This window comes from Punica granatum, chromosome 4 (genome assembly GCF_007655135.1).
Source record: "Punica granatum isolate Tunisia-2019 chromosome 4, ASM765513v2, whole genome shotgun sequence".
Taxonomy (NCBI): domain Eukaryota; kingdom Viridiplantae; phylum Streptophyta; class Magnoliopsida; order Myrtales; family Lythraceae; genus Punica; species Punica granatum.
In genome coordinates, this window is record NC_045130.1 from 27,649,883 (window position 1) to 27,657,049 (window position 7,167).

Genomic DNA, 7,167 nt, shown 5'->3' on the forward strand with positions numbered 1-7,167 from the left:
GATGCCCATAAGGACGGGTGACACACTTTTTATATTAAGTGCATGAATAAATGTTGTGTAATAAAACTAATTTACTTCAATTATAAAAAATAATTTAATTAATTAAAATTATTAAAAAAATAAATTTAAGAAAAAATTAAAAACATTTATTGATTAAACTAAGAATATTACATCACAAATGGCCACATTTCATTCATTAAAATATTACATAAAATTTAACAGTTATTGTGGAATTGATAGATATGTTCCACCAAGTCCGTTTGTAATAGTTGATGTGACATTACGAATGTGCGCTCCATGTCCTTATGTAGAGATTCTTGAAATTTTGCAACAACGGTCTCTTCTCTCCTTGCAGTCGGGGAATTGTCACGAATGTCGCTCCTTTGGGATATATCATATGTTAAATAATATCCCATGGTATAATTGTTACCATTGATAGTGTATTTACTTCTGGAGCGCAACCTTTCATCACATCATCAAGCACCAGTGACTGGTCTAAAACATTGATGTTGTTGTTCGACCTAGCTACTTCGAAAAATGCATGCCATATTCAAAGGCCAAGTGAAGTCACTATTTCAAGTATTATAGTTGCAACACCACGGTAACCACTCATGTAGATACTTTTTCAAACTTTTGGATAATTCTTCCATTGCCACAGCATGCAATTATTGCTATCGAATTTTCTATGTATGTCATGGACCTCCCCATCCATAGTAGGCGTTGGACATCATTTACATTTGACTTCCGCAAGTCTTCATTTTCGAAAATCAAAATCACACCTTCGACGGACTTTTCTAAATATTCAATTGCTCTGCCTCGGCCTATCCACATGTAATCGTCAATGGTGTCAGCTCAAACTCCGTAGGCTAATTTATATGCGTGGTAGATGTGAATTTTTGCAGCAAGATAAACCTCTGTTGGAAATAAGGATCGACACTTGAGAGACATTCCACAATGCGTAGGAAGACATGCTTTCGCATTCGAAACCTATGCCGTAATATCTTAGGAGGGTACACTGGCTCGTCAGCAAAGTAGACCCTCTGTAGGCAATCTTCGGCTACACGAACTTCGTTTATCGTCTTAAGAGAGCTGGAAGAAGAGTTTGCCTCATATATTTGCTCGAGCTGTTCTCTCTTTTTTTAATATATATATATATATATATAATATGAAAAATTACACTGTACAACATGAGATTCTGACTTTTTGATCGCACAACAAATACTGCGGTAATTTCACCACACAACATAATATTTTGAAAAATTTTCCCACATAGCGCGTAGTCAGCTTTCCCTCAATGAGTGGATGGAAAACTAACCAGGCACAATGTTTTAAATTCGCATTCAAACGTGAACAATTGTGGATCCCATTCACACAATTGGCTTTTTATATGGTAAAGCACGGTAATTTATTTTTCACCCTAAAGCATAATATTTGGCTTTTCAGCACAACATGACAATTTGACTTTTTTCACTATACAACACAATAATTTGAAGTTTTACGGTACAATATGATAATTGCTTGCATTTTCCTTGAGGAAGATTTCATCGCATAACATGAGAATTTGGCTTTTCTCATCTTACAACACGATACAACATGATAACTAATGGGCCCCACAAATGTCCATGTTTACACGGGGACCCCAAAAAATTATGCTACTTCAGATTTCTGTCCACCCATTAGCAAAAAATTGGCAGTGTTTTGTGAGATGAAAAATTTTCAAAATATCGTGTTGTGTGGTAATATTGCAAAGATTTTTGTTGTGCAGTGAAAAAATTTCGAAATCTCGTGTTATACGGTGTAATTTGCTGTTATAATTGTAACTAAAAGAAAATAAGATTTTTTTCAATGTGCATCGTGGTATCCGGAAGCTCAATGGCTTCCCGACTAATCCAATTAAGTTGGGTTTTCAGCATGATTTTTCTTCATTCACAAGACTCAAACCCAAGACCTTGCTTAAGGGGAATAAATATCGAACTATTTGAAACAATCCAGATGTCGGTTCAAACCTGATGGGAAGTTTTATCACCAGCAAGAACCGTAATATAAGAGGTAAAAAAAAGAAAGGAAGATGTCAAAAATAAAGAATATAGACCATAGTCTTAGGATAGAATCATAGAAACTTGACCCGAGATATACATTACTAGCAGAAAGTGACGTGCATTAAGCATCATCTTCTAGGAACGGATAGTCGGTATAGCCAACAGTGGGTTCTGCACTATAGAAGGTGTCCCTGTCATACTTATTGAGCGGAGCATTGAGCTCGAATCGTTTAGGAAGATCAGGATTGGCTATGAATAGTCGCCCAAACGCAATCAAATCGGCATGATTCTCAGCAATTGCCTCATTCCCGTCATCTCTTGTATACCCGCCAGCGGCTATGAATGTTCCCTTGAAAGCCTTCCTCATTGGCAGAAGACTGTAGGAAGTCTCCGACTTTGTCCATACCATTGATCATCGGTGGCTCTATTACATGGAGGTATGCAATGCCATACTTGTTGAGCGCATTTGCCATGTAAAGCCCGAGGGCTTGCGGGTTGGAATCTCCTGCGTCGAGGAAATCTAAGAAAGGCGAAAGCCTCATCCCAAGTCGGTCTGGTCCAATCTCATCAACCACAGCTTCTACAACCTCCAGTGCAAACCGACATCGATTCTCCAGGTTCCCACCATACTTGTCGGTCCTATCATTGACCCCATCCTTCATGAACTGGTCGATTATAAACCCGTTTGCTCCATGGATCTCGACCCCGTTGAAACCAGCTTCCATGGCATTGCGAGCAGCAATCCGGAAGTCATTGACAACGATAGGGATTTCATCGGTTTTGAGGCGACGAGGAGGTGACCAGGGCATTCTGTAATAACCCGCTGTGATTCCCTTGTCTGTGCATGATATTGGCGCCCCCTTATTGGGCTGCTGTTCTGAAGTTTTACATAATATCTCCACGAATTAGCTATGAAATAGAAATATTATTTTCTTCCGAATCAACATCAAATATATAGGTAATTTGCTAGCAACAGCAAACATAGTGGAGGCAGTATAGATGGATGGAAAAATCAGGTTCAAATCCAATATAGCAGCTATTGTACATAAGAAAATGCACTGAATCGACAGCCTTTAACTTAGTAAAACATACATATGATCGCAACTTCCAATATGGATTTCAAACGGATCAAAAATAGGAATAAGACTCTGAATTCTAGAGCTATAACAAAATATACAATCAACCAACATTTTTCGAATTTGAAAAAGAGGAGGAGGAGGAGGAAGAAGGAGAAGAAGAAATGGTTCAATCAACTTAATTATTTCTATGTCTCGAACTGGAAGATCGGCTAAACATACCGGTGGTTGAGGCACGCCCAACGTGCCAGAGTTGGCAGAAGAAAATGCCGCCCTTCTGATGAACAGCGTCCACAATGGGCTTCCAAGCTTCAATCTGTTCCATAGTCCAGATTCCCGGCGTGTTTGGGAACCTAATTCATTTCCACGTATATCAGGCGCATGCAAGGTAAAATATATCAATCCAGTCTTAGAGTTATACTAAAAATCACCATGACATTGCACTCATTACAGATATCATTTTATACTTTTCAGTCTTCAAACAGTTCAAGAAATCACGTAATTATATATCCTCTTCTTATATGATATACCGATCGTGTCTTACTCAGCTCGATCTCTTAAATTAACTGGTACTGCAGGTCGTGGCAGTTATTCTATTCAAACTAGATTTGATTTAACAGTCTCTTGGAAAGTAAGAAAGCCAAGGTTACCCTTTAGAAGTTTCACATATCATAGTGGCTTCGGCGATAAGAAGATTGCCGGGAGTTGCTCGTTGAGAGTAGTAAAGAACGGCATGTGGCTGCGGAAGGTGGCCGTATGATCTGCATCTTCCCAGAGGTGGAAGCACTATCCTGAGGTTACCAAGAAAAAAGAAGGTTTGATTCGTTTTTCGAATATAACATGAAAAAGGAAGGTCACCATTTCAGTTTTATGTTGTTATACTTTCAAAGTAATCATGTCCGAACCCACACGTTTAGAGTTTGCAGTTCGATATTCAGTAATTGCTCTAGTACTTATATCCTCCTTTTTTATAGTAGTCAAAAGCCATAAGAATGAACAAGTTAAAGCCATATACATAGAAACGAGTTGCTTGTTAATGGTCCGTTGTTCAATTGGGACTGTTGATCGATGTGAGACAAATTGGATCAGATGTACTATGATTGATTATGCAATTCTAAAAAGGGTAAATTGCACTGATGATTTAAAATGTTTTATAAATTTTTCATTATGGTTCAAAAAGTTTTTTTTGTTACATGATGGTACAAAATGTTTCAAAATTGTTTTATGATGATACAAACCGTCAATTGGCCCTGACGCCATTAACATTTTGCTGACGTGGCGCGTCCTATGTGTCACTTTTGTTACGTGGAACCAATCATAGTGCGTCACGTCATTTAAGAGAAAATAAAATTTTAAAAAGTCCAAAAAATACAAAAAAATAATTCAAAAAATACAAAAAAAACAAAAAAGAGTAAAAATTTTCAAAAAAATAAAAAAATATTTTAAAATTTTGAAAATTTTGAAAATTTTTTTTAAAAATATAATTTTTTAAAAAAATATATAAAAAAATAAAAAATAAAAAAAATAGTAAAAATAGTAAAAATTTAGAAAAAAATAAAAAATTATTTTAAAATTTTCAAAATTTAAAATTATTTTTAAAAATAATTTTATAAAAAATTAATATTTAATATTAAAATTATTTAAAATTTAAAATTTAAATTAAAAGTTTAAAATTTTTTAAAATTTTTTAAAAATTAAAATTATTTTTAAAAGTTTTTAAAATTTAAAATTATTTTTAAAATTTTAAAATTTTAAAATTTTAAAATTTTTCGGCCACGTCAGCAAGGATGTGACACGTAGTAGCCACGTCAGCGTCGGCTTGATGGCGTCAAGCTCGAGTTGACGGTTTGTACCATCATGAAATAACTTTGAAACATTTTGTACCATCATGTAGCGAAAAAACTTTTTGGACCATAATAAAATATTTGTAAAATATTTTGAATCACCAGTGCAATTTACCCTTCTAAAAATCAAGGGAGAATTTAAGAGCTAGCAAGCTAGAAGTGACCAACCTGTGGGACAGATGGAATTTTCCCATTTTTTGAGGGGTGAGGAGGGGAATGGTCTGACCTTTAGCTTCCATAATATCAATTTGCATGCAGTCTTTGTGTTCTGCTCTTAATTAGTTCTTCTCTTTGTATTGGGGTTTTCTTCTTCTTTGAGCTGGATATATACATGTACATGCAAATGCCTTGCTACGACTTTTCCAGAGAAGATCTATTCAACATTAGAAGCAACTGATCCAAAGAGAAAAAACAAGTAAAGGAAAATGAGCCAATAATAATGTAACTATCTAATTTGGTATGCAATCTCTTTCTCTCTCTCTAGTTGTTGGGCATTGGAACAAGGTACCATGAATGCATTCTTAATATTATATGTTCAATATTATTATAAGGAAGGTCTGTATGGACCTAATCAATGTTCTAGGGTTAATATTAATTGGACTTTTTTATCAAGTTAAATGACATAATCAAGCTCTAAGGCATGACGTCTAGATACTCAGATCAAAGACGGTTTAAATTAAGTTTTGACTAAACTTTAGAAAATTTACTTAGTTAAACGTTTATAAGTTTTCTGACTATGGCACTGCCATTCTGTCCCCGTTTTACCTACTCGAGGTTCCCTTCATGTACTCAGATGAGTTATTCAATAAAAATTCTATTTATGACCGAGAAAAGGAAAAATTATCTATTGGCTGACATCAAAATAAACCAAACATCGTTCTTTGGGTAGCAATTAAGCCGAACTTTATATAACAGTTTAGGAATAAAAAAAAGTATTGGCTTAGTAGTAAGCAATTCCATCTTAATAAAGAGGAGAACATAGATCGAGTCTCAAAAACTTGTTGGTAGAGAGAATAATATTTAATACTCGGTCTTCTAAAATTGCGAGAGCAATGTCTCCCAAAATTTTTTCAGTGAAAAATTTTTTAACTGGAAAAGTAGATTGTGCATCAGCGCTATTCGCATGATTATCAGTGGGGTGATTTTAAAAGGAAAGAGAACTTTAGGGAGAAGAAAAGAAAAACAAAAAGATATAGCATATTTAAAGAATTAAAGTAGAACTGCTGAACTAGTCATATAACCTGCGTTGCACGGCATTTGCAATTTTCTATTTTTTGTTAATTCGCGAGCATTGTAATTTTCTAGTTTTTGTTAATTTTTGCAGTAAAACTTGTAAATATTCATTGGAAAAATAAAATTAGCAAAATCTAGATTGTAGCTATTTTCCCTCTGTAAGTGAAATTCATTATTTACTGCATGAATGAATTGGTCAACCTACTTCTCTGAAGCATTGTTACAAAAAAATTAGAAAACCTTTAATTTATTAATGCAACATGTGAAAGGACTCTAAAGTCTGTGCCATCGGGCCCTTACTTTTTATTTTTGTAGTTATTTTTTTTCTAAATAAGTTCTAGAAAGACTTTATAATAGTAGTCGATCTTGTTTATAATTTATAAATTGTAATATAAATTAATGAATTTATTATTATTAGAGGTTCCTCATTTAGCATTATATATATATCTACAATGTATATATTAATGTCAGTAAGTGAAGAGTTGATCAATTAGAGGCTTTCAAAATCGCCCAACTTCTGGTGTGATAGATTTTTGTTACATGAAAGGAGACCTTATTACACGATATTGGGGAGTTTATTTTAAATACCTACTGGGCTTTTTTCTGGCGCGTTACAGGTGTTTGTTTTATATATCTCTTAATCATATATTAATTTAATTACTTATGTATTAAAACACCAATTTTCTTATATTATAAATAATAATATTTTTAATTATTAATTTTAAATTTCAAATAATAGTCTTCAATAATTTTTATTAAAATTAAAGTATATTTATTTTAATAACAATTAGAGTATGATAATAATTTTCTTATTTATAGAAATTTAAAATAAGAATCTTCAATAATTTTTATTAAAATTAAAGTATAATTATTTAAATAATAATTAGAGTATAATAAATAATTTTCTTATTTATAGATGATATGTGATATATGATATAGGATGATGATTTATGAAATTTATTTTTAGTATCAGTC

At 33.3% G+C, this 7,167-nt stretch overlaps 1 pseudogene; it reads right to left on the reverse strand.

Moving 5' to 3' along the window:
* Window positions 1-1,998: 1,998 nt before the first annotated feature.
* On the reverse strand, window positions 1,999-5,274 carry LOC116203362 (annotated as a pseudogene).
* Between the last annotated feature and the right edge of the window lie 1,893 nt (window positions 5,275-7,167).